Source organism: Cuculus canorus, chromosome 9, assembly GCF_017976375.1.
Source record: "Cuculus canorus isolate bCucCan1 chromosome 9, bCucCan1.pri, whole genome shotgun sequence".
Lineage (NCBI taxonomy): Eukaryota > Metazoa > Chordata > Aves > Cuculiformes > Cuculidae > Cuculus > Cuculus canorus.
This window is the reverse complement of record NC_071409.1, coordinates 17,351,574-17,367,914: the sequence shown is the minus strand read 5'-3', so window position 1 is coordinate 17,367,914 and position 16,341 is coordinate 17,351,574. Positions and strand designations below refer to the sequence as shown.

Sequence of the window (16,341 nt, the reverse complement as noted above, 5' to 3'; positions counted from 1 at the left end):
TGAAATTTCTTCAGATCTCCTCAGATGCTTTATGTAGTTGCTGTCTGACATTGGAGATGTGTGTATCCCATAGCAGTACACGCTTAAAAGTTCTCCAGATGCCTGAAGTTCTGCCTCATGTTCATTCTGTGCATCACACTGCCTCAAAGGTAAGGCTGATTCCTTCTGCAGAGGCTTTGCAGTTTAGACATTTATTTTGACAGAGAAACAATGGGTAACTGTGATTCTTCAAATCGGTGGTTGCTTTTCAACCCATTGCAGCCAATGATGTCTTTTTCAACAATCAGTCATAGGAAAGAGTACTGAAGTAACCCCTGGTGTGGGAGCTGTAACGTTGTTTTTTGCTGTACAGTGGTTTTAGAGAGAATGTATTTCAAGACTCCTTTGAGCAACAACATCATTGGCAAAAATACTTTTTCTTTATAATAAACTGTTGGATAAGATCATTAATCATTACAGTTCAGACCCAGACAATGTATCTACATAATGTGAGTTTGATGAGACCAAATGTTTATGGTAAAAAGAATAAAGAAGCCAAAGCAATTATTTCAGTAAATTGACTGTATATTTTGAGAAGTACTGAAAAGGTCTTCTTTCCACATGATAGTGTTAGCAAACAGTTACAGACTTGAACTGCATTCATTAGAAATATATTACTTGGTACAACTACAGGAAACAGAGTTAGTGAAAGGTTAAAAAGAACAAATTGGTTTTCATAAATATAGGACAACTGTAAAATATTTCAAAACTGCTTCATGAAAAGGGATGCAATAGCGTGTCTAGCTAAGCTGACATAATTGTATTAAACCTCAGCTTAAATTTTGCTGTTACTATTTCAAACCCAAAGATGGGGATATGCGCTGAAAAGCTTGTCTTTTTCCCATTTATAGTATGTGGTCTATTAAATTGTACTACCTTTCTCCACTTTGTATGAGCTGCTTATATAATGCAAACATGTACCACTCAGGAAAAATTTTTAAGATGTAAAAGCAAACACACATATATGAACAAACAGCTTGAGGACAAAGCTATGATCACATGGGAGCAGTTCTCTCTGAGGCTCTAAACACATTTTCAAAGCAGGATTTGATACCTGATTAGTTCCTGTATGTAAATTTCAAAATAAATATTGGTATTCAGTGAAAGATAATTATTATTACTAGAGACATTATGGGCCTGACCACTTACTGTCAAGAGCAAAAGCTATGCTTCTTTAATAATGTAAACAGAATGGGAACTCTGAATGTCTGAACCACTTTGAATCACACTGCAAGAAGATGAAAATAGCATTTGAAACAATGCAACAGGGATTGCATATGAATTTGGATTGAAGAGCAGGCTGCAAAGTCAAATTATCTACTGTGTGTATTGGGCAGACCTTGTCTGTTGATCAGCATTCAAATGTCGTTCTTATATCTCTTAAGCACTTTGTTAAGTTCCTTGTGTGCTTTCAGCAAAAGGTAACACATTGATATAAATTCCATTTTACTGAACTAACGCCATAAGAAAGTTAAGTGGTAAAAAAAATAATTACTGAATAAATTCAGACACCTACTAATGTAATAATAAGCTCTCTGTTGAAAAATACAAGATGAGGATCTAAAGATAGTAGCAGATACCATTTTGAAATGCAGAAGAATTATTTTACTTAAAAAAATATCCATTAGAGTAGAACCAATGTAGGAAAGGAGGTTCAGAAGTATTACATCCAGTCTTAGTAGATACCTCTCTCCAAATTTTCTCTTTAGCCTTAACCCAGCTGTCCAAATGCTATGCCCTAAATCTTTAGGGTTCTAGAAGAAGAATAAGTAATTATCTCTGAACTGCTTATCTGAAGTGAAACTAATTAGTCCCATACTTTAAGAGATAGACTATACTACACATAGCAGGGACTAAATGTTAGAAAAGGATGAACAATACTAAATACACAGAAGTTCTATTCACTGACAACTTCATTGGACCACGAAAGAGAAGGTCCAGTTGCACACATCAAGGAGTGTGCCTTTAAAAATTACCATTTCACGCAGAGGTACCCGGGCAATGAGCAGTCGCATGTTCCACTCAGGTTGGACCTTGAGGGCAGTATGACTGATATGCTACAAGGAGGACTGGCATAGGAAAAAACCTCGTGGAAATTACAAAAACAAATTATTGATTATGTTTTGAGTCTAACCAAACTCAAAAACTCCCCAAGAAGCTTGTACAGGATGAGTCTTTCTGCTAGACGGTCATGCAATGGTGCAATCTTCGGATCAATTCCCATTTTAAATATTGAGTTATAATAGAATATGCTGAATAACAACTATTTATCATGATTTGGCCAGATGGGATTCCATGCAAAGTCATAGATAATGGTTTACAAGTTACCACTGCCTCATTTTTGTTACTCTCTGTTACATCAGTGGAAGTACAATACACTCTGGCTTTAATGGTCACACATACTTGAAGAAAAATCAGCATAAATAGAGCATAAATAGTTGTTTTTCTAAAAAAAACAATAAAGTATCAACAACCTAATACTTTTTTCTCAACCTGAGAGTATCACTTACTAGAATTACCAGATCTGAGACTTAGAAGCCAAAGTAAAAGGAAGAAGTTGCTAATGCCTAACAAAAACAAGAGGTCCCAAAATGATTGTCACTGCAGACCCAACGAAACATGATAACAAGTGACCCCTATTTCAAACTGAAAAAAAACCAGATAAAGTTCAGAAAGTGGTTGCTAACCCAGGAAGATAACAGCCTCTTCTCATAAAAGTCATGTATTATCATTCACCTCTGGGTCAGTTTTACAAGAAGAATTGAAGCTCCTTTGACAAAACTCAGGGCAGTCTATGAGGATGTAGACAGTATGAGCAAGAGGTTATAATAGCTACTGGAAATAGTGATTATGTAGTTTGCACACCTTTTTTTTATCATTATTCAGATAGAGCTGAGGTTAGGAGATAACAACAGGCTTGCCCATGCTTTTGTTATACTGTTAACACAAAGGCTATTTCTAAGATTGTATGGGATTACTTTTCTTGTATAATCTCATACAGAAATTCAGGGTGATGAATACTTCAGGAGACTGCTTTTTAGGCCTTTCCTTACACTAAGCCATTTTTATATCTATCTAGCTTGCAAAAGTCCTGTCAACCACTTTCCCACTCCACTAAATTTTCAGGGACACCCTGAAGTGCCTCTCTCCATTGTGCCAGGCACTATGGATGCCCTCCCAGTGCCCAGACATTGCCAGCTGGGAATCCTTCCTCACAAGAGCTCTTTCCATCCCTGCACCAATTGCTGTTCAGCCTTTATACATATTGGACTCTTGTGGCTCTTTCTCCCAGATCTATCTTTCGTGCCATTATTAATTCTGCTATTCCTATAGTAAGAAGACAAGCAGAGAAGAGAGATTTTGTTGTTATACTGCATGCTGTTAATATCTTTGATCTATAGACAATTATAGAACATATTGAAGCTTCTTGTTCTGCCAGCTCTATATCTGAGCTTCATATATTCCCTGTTTAGCTTTCTTTCTCACTGGATTCTGTTTAACTCTGTAAATACCTCTGCATTTATGCTTAGGATGTTCTTTGAGAAATTGTGGAACTGATTGGATGTATTATTCAAAAGTTTCCATGTTACAACCAAAAAGACAAATGACACCAACCTGAGAATAAAACCTTTCCTCATTTGGCTACCTGTGTTATCTGCAGCGGTGGTCCTGGGGTGAGCTATTTGGAGAGCATATAGAAGCATGTGTGACTTTCATGTTGCTGTTAAGGTGAAACCATTGTGACAAGAGCTGAGACTACTTTTCATAAAGGTAGTGTGAAAAGACAAAACCAGGACATCGGCTTTATTTTATAGGAAGGTGAAAGAAGGCAAGGGGCACAGCTAGAGGAACTAGGAACCAAGAAGAGCCAGCTAGAGAAAGTTCTGTGATCAAAGTCCAAGAAAAGGGTGGGTTTTTTTTCATGAAATTTGCCATTAGAGATATTGAGGAGGCCTATGTATTAAATTCCTGAGTTTTGAGGCACTGTAATAGAGCTGTCAAACAAAGATATAGAAAGTGCTACTGTTTCCACTAGACATGACAAGCTAAGGATTCCCAACAAAGTAAGCTGTCAAGGCCACCTGAAGAGGGATAATGAAAGTGATTACATCAGCAAAGAGGAAGGAACAATCCAGGTAAAGAGTTGGTGGATGTTTGATCTTGGAGGGTTGCTGTTACCTCCAGTGCAGTCATCCAAAGCTGTCTAAAAATTAAATAGGCTAAAAGAACAAGAATGCCTAGGATTTCTTCCAGGAATTTCTGTAGTTACCTACTAGGCATCAAAGGAGTCTTCTTTTGAACCTTCAAATATACAAGGAGGTCACATGCACTAGTGACTGCAGATTTGGTAACCTATTATTCGTTATTTTCTTTTATTGATTGTTTTACAGTCCCCAAGGCATGTGTGTTGCTTTCTGTGCCACAAAAAAAAAAAAAAAAAAAAAAAAGGGTTCTGTGTAATCTTGGGGGTTTTTTTTACAGGAATAACAGCAGCTGTCTGTCATTGTTAGTGACAATGGCAGCCTATTTTTCTCCCTATTAATTCTGATTAAGGGGGTCTCTTATGACTATTAAGGCCAATTTTTATGATGAATGATGACCTGCAACCAGAAAAAAAAAAAAAAAAAAATCAGGTTAACCTAAGATATTTTCTTCCTTAAAGATTACCTTTAAAAACCTAAAATTGCAACAAATTAATTATTTGGCTTAACCACTTTGTTAATTTTTTAAAAACAGAACATTAGATGCAAAACTTGGGTTATACTGACATTCAGGACAAAGAGACAAGCCAAAGTAATGAGAAAATTATGAAAAAGTAAAGTGTCACTCACAAATACAAATAGCCACTAATTAAACAGCTGTAGTTAGAAAAATACTTGTTTTATAACTGTAGGTGGCAGCAGTGGAACAAAATAGAGAAAAACGTATGACTATTATTATACTTGCTCACTGTTAATACCAGATCCATTAATTAAATGCTGCTGCTGGTGTTTCTTGACACAATATTACTTTTATACTCTAGATGGCAGCATCATCACAAAATACAGAAAAATAAGATTCATTGTATTCACGCTGTGTCCAACTTAGCAGCCCCTTCAGTTTTTGGAGGTTAAAGTTGGAGAGGTCGAAATGCAATTTCCTGTAGGCACTTTCCCACCACAAAAGAAGGAAAAAAACTAACAATGATTGTTAAATATCACGTGCAATTAGATGTAAATCACTTCTGGATAAGACTATGTTTTATCATCCTTGGAACATTCTGGGTTTTACTATTGGCGAACTGATGTGTAGAAAGGGTAAATAATGGCACCTCTCCAGTCAGCTTTAGCACACTGATCCTTACAAACTGGTGCCTGTGCCTGCCTGCCACCCACCTTGCTTTTGTGTCTTAAGAGAATTAAGCTGTTGCAAGAGGAAGCAGTAACAGTAGCCATAGCATGTGTTCAGTCTGGAGATAAAAGGTTTTGCATGTAACTTTTTTGAAAAAAAAAAAAAGTGGAATTTTAATTAAATTATTACTTTGTTTTCACAATTAATGAATCTCTCTAGGGGAAAAAAAGGAAAATGGGAAACTTAAATTGAGCTGGTATCACCAGTATTAAGCTAAAGTGAAAGTTAAGGCAGGCGACTTACTGGATGACTACTAACTGAAGTATTTTATTATATAAATAGATGTTTGTTAGCTAGTGATGTCTCGGAAATTAAATAATGAAATTAATTAATCATCAGATCATCAGTTCCAAAGACTGACAGTAAACTCTAAATAATTCATTATGAGCTCTTTGTTTAAAACACCTAAAGAATTTCATCTGCTGAATCTGTAACTCAGAAGTTACAGAAGTGGTTCGTATTTTGATAGGGAAATGAAAAAAAAAAGAAAACCAACCAACATTTAGCACCTGAAGAAAACTTTCAGAGAAAACTATAAAGGTCTCCTTTCAGTTCCTCTGTAGTGGCTTAATACCTTTCTTTTCTCAAAAGTAAGATTATTGTTTCAGACTACATCAACTATAATTAAGTTGTCTGCCCCTTTTCCCAGATAAACCACAGCTGAACAGGTCTACCTCCATTTTCAAATCCTAAAATTTAATTTAAAATATTTTTGATGTCTCTCACCAAGGAAAAGCAAGGATAAAAGTATATAAAGGAAAAAGCAAATATTGAAGATTGCAACTCCTCTGTTCTCTGTTCTTATAGTCTCTTGGTAGAAGAGGTGAAGTAATCCAAGAATCAAGTGGTGGTGCTGGCACCGTGCTTCATTGCGGGCTTTCTTCCCACTGCAGACAGCAGCCCATGCACTGAGCTGCACAGGCTGCTCTGAAGCTCTGCAGTTAGATGTGCTGAGGTTTCTGTTTTCTGGTGACCACCAGGTGCCACTTGGACTGTGAAACAAGCGACGAGCTTTATGTCTTTGGCAGTCCTGTGTGACTTCATGATTGCAGGCCAGTGACATGTATGAGATGAGAGTTTTGAGGATTAGAGATAGCTTAGCCGCAACTACCTGCTGGGAGAGGTGGATGGGGGTGTTCCAGGGAGACAGTGATTCCATGGAAATAGCATTTTTTCCTATTAAAATGAGATTAAAATGAAAAAACACAGTGAAAGTAAGGGTGTTGTGTCCCTCACTTGGGTAACATCTCTGTTCGTTCTCTGGTTTTAATAGATTCTTTTAAGGCTTGGACAACTCTCGATGGGAGAGATTCCATTAGCTGGTGCCAGCTAATGGTGCTGATGGGATGAGGGCAAGGGTTGCCTTCTCTGTAGTTACACTAATATATACAGTAATATTAGTAGTGGTATTTTCTGCCCACCATTTAATTTGTCAGCTGAATAGCAGCTATATACTGCAAGAGACTAATCAGCAGGGTTCGTAATTTTGTTTATTTATTATTTATAACTTTATCTTATTCAAATTACTTTGAATATTTCTGTAGAGGAGGGTTCCTGTGCCTGAGACTATAATAGCTTTACGTACTGTCTGGCCTACTGTTTAGCTGTGTGGAGAAAGGACTGAACATATGTGCTAGAAAGAATGTCTTGAAGTGGAGTAATGCAGGAAGAGGAATGATACAAGAAGGCTATAGAATGTATGTTTTCTTTAGAGAGGAAAAAATGCATTAAGACACAAACATTTTCTGCATGTGCATGAGTGCCCAGCTTGCAGATACAATGCCACTTCATTGAAGTGGTCCTCTCAGCCTGTGAGGTACCATTGTTAGACAGAGAGACGTAAATTACTCCTTGCTTTGTGCACTGCTATAATGACTGAGCACAGAGGTGTCTTCATTTACTGAAATGAGGCAATGACTAAAGATGCTAAAAGCACTGGCTAAGATTGCCACAGAACCCTTGCACTAGAACCTGGCTTCTTACAAGTGTTCTCCAGCACGTTTTAAACTATTTTTTTCTTACACTTTGTAGATCTTTCCTGTGATTTCTGAGACACAGGCACCCCCATTCACAGTCTCACACTGTAGGCTACACTGGGTAACCACAAATTTTAAAGAAAGTGATTTACCAGTGCCTCGATCTGCCTCTGGTAGACATTTGTTAATGTTCGTGCCTTGGAAATATCGCTAAGAGCAGGGAAATTCTACAACTAATATTTAATTAATAGAGATGCTTGCTTAATATCATATGAAGATTATGTAGTGAGGAGGACTTTTATGCAGGTAATCTAAACTGTTCCCTGGTACAGATGATTATGACAGGATCTTTCTTTAGAAGTCCATGAATCAAAGTTACTCAAACAAAACTATACATCATTGTATCAGGAAGAGAGAGTACCTCCTGGGAGAAAGCACTGTGCTGAAACAAATAATCTGTTATTGGTCAGCATAAAGTTTCTGATAGAGCTGTTCTGCTCATTTGAAGTCTTCTTCACCTACTGTTTGCTGTTGTGTGATAACGCAAAGCAGAGATGTGCAGCCTTGGGAGCTGTGAGTTGAATCTCTGCTTTACAAAGCCCAGTAACTTATGCCCCCTCTTCCCATCTACAGCTGCAGTGTGTGTCCCCTTCTCATTTCTCTCTCCAGCAGCAGTCAAAGCCACCTTCACTGCCTCATCAGGCAGCAGCTCCCAAACCTGCCCAAGCAGGCTCCAACCCCTCCCCGCTGGCACAGACAGCAGCACCTTGCTCCTTTCAGTAGCTAACCATCACCTGCGCTGTGCCAGCAGCGATGCTCTCCTCTTCACCGATCACTCAGCTGCCATTTCACCTGCTACTAGATCTCATTTTCTGTATCTGGAGAAGGCTGCTGCAGAAGGGAAGAAGTAGGCAAAAGGTCTGGACAGGGAAGAGGAGAGACTGGAGCTAGGATGGGAATACTTAATGCGCCAATTCCAGCAGAAAAGCTGTCTGCTAGACCACAACATACCGTCATGTTTTCACACATGGAGAATGAATTTGGCCTTCTCCAGCTACAGGTCAGATGTACCTGACTGAGATGGAAATCTTCTTCAGTGCATGTTCTGCGTAACTTCACAGCTTGGGTTCAGCATTAATGAACATTATGGTTCCAACTTAAAATTTTAAGGTTTTGAATGCTTTTTTTAAAAAAAACCCAAACCTTTCCTCTCAAGACAAACAGGTAGCATTGAGTTACTGCAAGTCCCAGAAACTTCAGTAGATCTCACATTAATGTAAACTTCAAAAATGTTATCGCTTATTTAATAACCAACTTTGAACAGTATGTTTTGAACTCAGGAGCTCAAACCTAGGAGAAAAAATCTCTGCATTTCATACCAAAAGTGATTGTTATCTTTAAAGCATGAGCAAGCTGCACCAATAATGTTCTCAGCTGAGCACACCAATAATGTTCTCAGCTGAGCACACCAACATAATTGTTTATTATTAAACAATAATTAACTATTGAGCATAAGTCTTAATATATATGTCTCTCTATCTGGCACCTGCAAGACTTTCTTCCCGTACTTTCTCTCTCTTAATGCTGTAAACATGGGTATTAGCAATGACTGATTCAGCAACATATACCTGAACTTTGGAATAGTGACTTGGCACCTGAGCCCAATACAGTTTTGAAAGGACTGTTCTCCCTTACAGCTTACTAGGTCATCTCTCAAAAGGTTACATGTCAAAATATCACCCGACTGTATTGCCAGAATACTCAGAAAATGTAAAGTATCAAAGTAAGATTTGGTTGTTTTACGATACTTTTTCTATTCTGATAAGGGGATAAACAGAGATATGTTTTTTCATAAACAAGTTAACTCTTTCTTATGTTCAGTCTTACCTACTGTCTTCCAGCTGCATTTTTCTCCAGTTAATTTTTCAGGCCCAACCAGGTAAGAAAGAGAGAGAGCAGTTTTTCCACTTCTTTATCCCATTCACTAAGTTTCATTATTTATGTGTGTACAAATGTACTGAATGAAGATGGATAGATGATACAAGTTGAAATTTGAAAAGCAGAGAACTTGACTGACTGGAAGTGAAAGCCTAAAATACTATGCATGCACAACATAGTGAAACACTGGAAACACAAGCCCTAGCCAAGATTTCAACTCCAGGGTTATGGTGTCAGGTCTTGGGCTGCAGGTTTTCCAAACCCACTGGAACAAAAAGTATATCCTTTGCTTTAAGCTGATAGAATTTTGTACAGAATTATCAGCAGGCTGTGGTAGTGCATCTACTCTGTAGAGAAGAATATGTAGAAATTCAAGTATGATGCATAATCTCATTATCAAAGAGAAGCCAAAGCTTTGGTGTCAACAGGACTCCTTCCATGGAATTTGATATAAAATTAATTTCTGTAATCCTAATTATTTTTCCTCGGTCTTGATATTTTTCATTGCACCATGAAATAGTGTTTTGCTAAGAAAGAGCAAACACTTTAGGGATATTTTTTTTTTTTAATTTTGTTTTGGTTTTAGTGGAACTATTTGTTGTTAGTTGAGTTGCTGAGAAAAAAAGGGAAATGCCTCTGTCCAGAGGGACCATAGAGGATGTAAGTGTCTTGCAAGAGAGATGTAGGTGGAATATTGGTCTTCTGATGGATGTACACAAATGAAGAGTGATAATTCATTCAAAATCCCCGGTTGTAATATTTTAATGTATTATGAAAATGTAATCTTGTGTGTTAATAGCAGATTATAATATGTATATTTATAGGTAGTATTTAGCCAGATGAGATTTGCTTATGTAAATTCTGCTACCTGTGTTTGAAACTGATAGTGGCTGTTACTTAATAGTGCTCAAAAAAAGGCACACCATAGCTTCAGACCTACATGGAACTGTGGGCTTGGAGGTCTCCTTGCGCTTTATTGAGGATTCCTTGAAAAATATATTCCATCCAAGAACCCTACTGTTCCTTTAATTTGGTGATATTAATTTCATTTAGTTGCGTGCCCTTTACACAGACTAAATGTGCCATTTTTCTTTGTCACACAGAACAACACTGAGTGAGAAAAACCCAAAACTTCCCTGTAAACAGAAAGAAAGGCTTTATAATATGAAGCTTAAACAGAAAAGCAAGAGTGACAGGATCTCCATACAACTGAAAGATTATCTTCTTTAAATGTGTAACTCATGTTTGCTCTTTATGGGTAGATTGTTAGACTGTATGTTCAGCTCTCTCAAGAGGCATTTAGGACTTCAAATGCAGTAATAAATTAATTTGCAAGATAGAGACAATAATGAATGATTCAATTTCAAATCACTGACGTGAAACTTTTGTGGAATTTTCAAACATTAAAAAGCCTAAATGACAGCCTTATTTACTTGTGTAAATGAACGCATCAATGAAGTAAAATGCAAGATTGACAGCATTAGGAAGAGAAGCTCCTTTTGTTATCCACAAAGAGATGTGACTTAGAGCAGTGTTATTGCGAGCTTTTTCCCCACGTCACTCGGCCACGCCACTCTCCAAGGGGCCAGTCATGACAAAGTGAGGGCATATGAGAGACCTGGTGTATGCAGTCCTCGCTTTTTCCTAGACAACTAAGGTTACTCTTGGCAACAAGGAGGTGATGAGTTAACACCCATCATCCAAGAAAAGAAACTATTAGTTTACTCAGAGGCCAATACAAAGCTACCAGATGGGAACAGTTCTCTGTCACTTTCTATCAGGCTAGAGCACGGCTACCCAGCCTTCTGTGACATCAATTTTATGCCGAGAGCACAGCAGTCTCAAAAAACACTGAAGAGCCATTTACTTCTAAAGTATAAGAAGCATCTGTCAGGGGCTAAAAGTGTTAAAGAAATGCTTAACCATACATTGAGTTGGCAGATTCTTAGGCTCAGGTTACAGGAAAAACATTAGCCGTGAAAGTCCATAAGATTTATCCTAATTTATCAGATTACTTCCTCAGAAACTCTCCTTTTGAACTGCTCTTCAACAGAAGAACAAATGTGTAGACTTCAATGCTTAATAAAGCTAAAAGCTTCTCCCTGGGGTAATTGAAATTTTTCTATCAAAGGGTAGATAGACCTGGTTGCAGCTGCAACAAAGAAGAAACATATAAAGCCAAGTGGAAAGCAGTTAGACAGCATTGGTGGTGTAGGACCATTGAACATGGTCTTGCTAATTGGAATCTATAGCACAGGACATTCAACTACATGCTGGGCAAATGACCCTGAAAGTTTCAAGTCTATCGAGTATAAAAAAAAGTTCAGATGTAAAAATAATCATACGAATGATGGATTCTGTATCCTTGAATGGGCATAACCAACCAGAGATCCAGGTAACTGGCAAATTTCTTTTTTAAATAAGGCCCTTTGAGTCCCATATATGCATCTACTTTCACAAGCATTTCAAAACCTTCTAATAATTTCACACAGAGCTTTCAGAGAAGCGATGTTCAAAAGAATGAAAGTAATGAAACACAGCAAAGTTTTACATTTTTATTTCTGTACTTTGGGAAAATTCCTATTGAAGACAGAAGGCAGTTCAAATTGGAATTGCTTTACTGCCAACAAAAATGTGTGACTCTTGATCTAATGAAAAATTAGAGAGATTGAAAAGCAGAAGGAGACTTAGGAAGGATTTCAGTTACAGCAGGATGCAGCCCTTATTGCATTTGTAGTTCAAACTGTGATCTCTAAGGAGACCTAAATTGCTCCAGTGTGTGAAATTTAGGGTATTTGAGACTTTATTTTCTCAGAAGAACAAGTATGGGTAGCTGAGACATCAGGCTTTATTGTCATGCATTTAGAAAACACATTTCATTTTAATTTATTTTAATTTAAAATAAAATGTCATTTAAGGATGAAAAAGTTCAATTCTTAAAGCATTTGTCATGTGAATTAAAAGTTGTTCAGAATGGTTCCATATAGTGGAACTTGTGAATTTTTTCAAGTTTCCAGGCCTGCAAGCTGATTTGGATATTTTATACAGAAAAAGCCATTGTATCTGTGACTGTTACAAGGATGCAAGGATCCACTGGCTCAAAATCTGAAGTGTCCTTCTCACATGCTCTGTAGCTTTGTGAGCACTAATGTATTTCTGGGAAGTGAAATAGCTTCAGTAGAAAAAGCTGAAATTACATCTTCACAACGTGCTAATGTACAAGGATGTCAGAACAAGCTACCTTAAGAAGGTAGCTTGGAAACACTTTGTCCATCCTTATTTGGTGTTTCATGGAGGCTAAGCACCTTACTGAAAGGCAAGGTATCTTAGCTTGGGTGCAACACTATGTTAGGTGGCTGCGTTGCTTCCCATGCAAATACTACTCATTCAGAGCTTGGTCCGATATGTTTACATGATGCAACATTAACTGTGTGGTACAGACATGTGGTACAGCTCAGGCAGTGAAAGAATCACAATCAAATTCCTGCTCCAAGTTGGCAAGAAATAGATTTGAAGTTGGCTTTCACAAAGACCAGTAAATATTATGTTAGATAGTAATTAGTCTTGTGAGTTTATACTGTTGACATCTTCTACCATCTTTTCTTCCATTTTTTTTTAAGTGAGCAAAAGCATATGTATGTCCATGGTAAGAATCATGTATTTTCATGTATTTTCACGTATTCTTTCTCTCTTGCCTTTCCTCATTTATCACCCATTTTATCTATCTCCCTCTCTTACCTCATCAATCTTTATCATTTCATTCTTCAAACTTTTCTTTATTAAAACCTAAATTTTGACCCTGTCTTTCTCTGTTGTTTGAACTTTCTTCTGCTGATCTTCTTTTGCCGTTCTTGACTTTTCTCTTTTTAGCATGTCTCCTCCTTGTTCCTATTTCTTTTCTTGCATATTTCATCTGTTTGCAATTATCCTCCTCAGCCCCTCCTTTTGATGGCTCTTTACTAACGTACTGGGGTTCTGACAATTAGCCACTTCTCCCCGCATTGTCTAAAGCAGCATTTTAAACGTTTAGCAGAGGCGCTCAGCATTTAGCTCAGCAGGAAAAGTCCAGGGCTGGAGGTATATGGGCATGCCCAGTTGTGGAAAGAGCAGGTTAAAGCACCCTCAGGTTTTAGGGCTCAGATGATGAGTCCTGTGGCAACAAGGACTGGTGAAATCAGGAACTGCAGCATCTAATGCGCCAGACAGTCTAGAGCATTTGGTACCAGGGTATCAAACAACTGAAAAAAAGGAAGTATGCCAAAGACGGGACGTTCTGAGCACTAGCACAATAATATTATTGATCAGATCAAAAGGATGGTCGGTTTTGTTGTATTTATCAGAACTGTATACTTTATCACCAAAGTAGCTTCACCAGTTCCTTTTTTCATCTCAACAGATAGGCAGTCTGGGAAAATACTATGCTATTAATGGAATGGTACTTTTACAAATATGGAAAAAAGAAAAAGGCAAGAGTTCAGATTTTATCCAACCCTCTTCAACAGCATTTGTTATACAACTGGAGCACACATACCAGAGGAGGGTCATCTCAGTTAAGAGAGCAATCACAAAAGCCACAGAAAACATAATTTAATTTTTTGATAACTCATTTTGCAGCAATTCTGCCTGTACCATACTGCCTCATTTTATCTAACAGCAAGGCAGGGTTTTGGGTAATGTATATCTATGTGGAATCAGCAATGCCTTGCAACCATCAATATATGCATGTTAAATACATTATTCTGTATTTAATTTCTTTAAGTCAGTGTCTGTGACTAAAGTAATAGACAAAGTTCCTCTGTTTTCTTGAGGTAGATGAATACAATCCATTTTGGAAGAACAATCAAAGTTGAGATCCTGACATTGATCTATCAACGTCCTTAGTACTTCACCTGTGAAATGCTTATCTTTGCTCCTAGGGCACAGAGACTGTCTATTTATCTGCTGTTTCTTTTTACATATATACACCTTTGTATGTGTATATAAATGTATTTATATATCTGTTGTTCTACAGGTGGGACTTTTCAGAGGTACCTGAAAATATGTATATTCAGAATGTTTTACATTATTGCTTTGCCAACAAATTATGAGAAAAATTTCTTCTCATCTCTTTTTGTTTTCTGGAAAAACACAGATTAAGCCAACTATTTAAAGTAATTCTCATATTCCTTCCATTCAGATACTAAGTAAAGTACCTACGTAAGTACTTTGCTGTATTGAGGCCTTCAAAAAGTAAAGTGTGGCAAGACAGAAACCTGCTTTTGGAACACTTGAGAGCAGAGTACCTTGAACTGACAACTGATCTCTTCTTAAAATGGACTACTTTGTACTTCAGATTACATCAGGTAATCCCATAGTAAAAGAAATAAGCTTTTCAGTTTGCTTACAGTTTCACACAGATGCATTGCTAATCTTCCTCCCTATGAGTTCCCTTCTCACTTTTCCATAGTGCGTTTCTTCACTTGGATTGATGTGCATCCCTCTGCTACTCCAGATACACCTCTGCTTATGTGCTGCTGTTTTGGTTTTTATGTCCTGTGGCACTAAATTCTTATACCTCAGATCATGTATTTATGATAGCAACATGCCTGCTGTCCACTGTCTCTTGCAAATCTTGCTCAGGACTTCACTGACCTTTTTTTAGACTAGGTCTTGACTTTGAGAAATCAAATACTAGTACTCAGAGCCAGGGATTAAACAGGCACATCTTTATGTCTGCAAGAAGTAGCTAGTAATTCATATCACATAAATCTACATTACCTGAGACCCTGCTCTGGTCCAGTCCAACACTAGAAATGCAGGTATCTCTGTACGTGACACTGACACTAAAAGCTGGCCCAGGTGTCAAGTCAAAACAAAGGTAGTCTAGACTCATCAAGATCAAACAAACACCAAAATTGGATAAGCAATAGAGAAGAAATAATAATTTCTTCTCCTGCCTTCCACTGAAAGTATGCAGAAGACAGATATTATTCATTTGGGTTTGTGTGGGTAACAACGGTAATAGGGAGGATATAACCTGTAACGCTTGGAGACCAGAGCTTGTAGACTTGAGTGTCTAAAGCTAACACCATGACAGGCCTTTCCACACCATTACTTAACCATGACTTCATGCTACCACAGAGGTCCCTCTCTGGTGCTCAGTGCATTTCACTTTCTGGCTTGGAACAAAGTCAACCACAAGCCAGGTTATTTTGATCAGCTGCATCCACTCTAGCATGCAAAAGAGGCAGATGTAAAGTGATAACAAAAATTACTAAACCAAGCCAACCCCATGAAAAGTTGTATTCTGAATGGATGAGCTTCCGACTATAAAGTCCATTAAACAGCAGTGTTCTCATTTATGTTCATTAAAATTTCAGTGAAATGATTTTGCAGTTTCTTTGCATTGTGCCAGAACGAACATTGTGCTTACAGCAGGCATTGTCTAGTGCTTCTCTTTGCTTTTAGAATGACATCAAACTTTTAGTTTAGATTTGCTTACTTCCCTGTGCTGCTGCTGCTGACAAAAATAGGAAGACCACCAAGCAATGGTAAGCCAGAAGTTCATCCAGTGTGAAAAAACAAGGCTCATACATTGACATTCAGCGTGAAATAATTTCACATAGTAGCCTGATGCCTGGATGTATATTTTTCTTTTGCTGAGCATGCACATTATCTTCTGGACTTCTGGACAAATGAAACCTGAATCATGCTACTCATCATTATTTCAGCATAAATACAGACTGTAATCAAAAGCAATTTTCTTTTAATATTGGTCCTTGATGTCTTCCTTCTATAATTTAATTAGCTAGGTGACTTTCTATTTTAGACTGCAGTAACAGGAACTAGAATGAATAGTAAACACCGACTGCATTCTGTGGATTATTAACACTTTTTATCATACTAAACATTGAGGGCTTAACCCTCTAACTGTAAAACCTTTAAAGTTCATTATATCTAGACAAAGACAGATAAATGTGAGTGCCATCAGCTGTATTACACACAAAATAAACTAGCT

The 16,341-nt window shown here is 37.5% G+C and overlaps 1 long non-coding RNA gene across 2 annotated transcripts in view; it reads left to right on the top strand.

Annotated features, from left to right (window-relative positions):
* Window positions 1-15,991, top strand: part of LOC128853005 (uncharacterized) — a 57,094-nt gene extending 41,103 nt beyond the window's left edge. The window contains exons 5-6 of one of the 2 annotated variants that reach the window (XR_008451190.1): window positions 14,521-14,686; window positions 14,791-15,991. This is a non-coding gene — a long non-coding RNA (uncharacterized LOC128853005). Of the gene's footprint in view, window positions 1-14,520 lie in introns of both variants that reach the window. The other variant, XR_008451189.1, reaches the window with a different exon arrangement.
* Window positions 15,992-16,341: the final 350 nt, after the last annotated feature.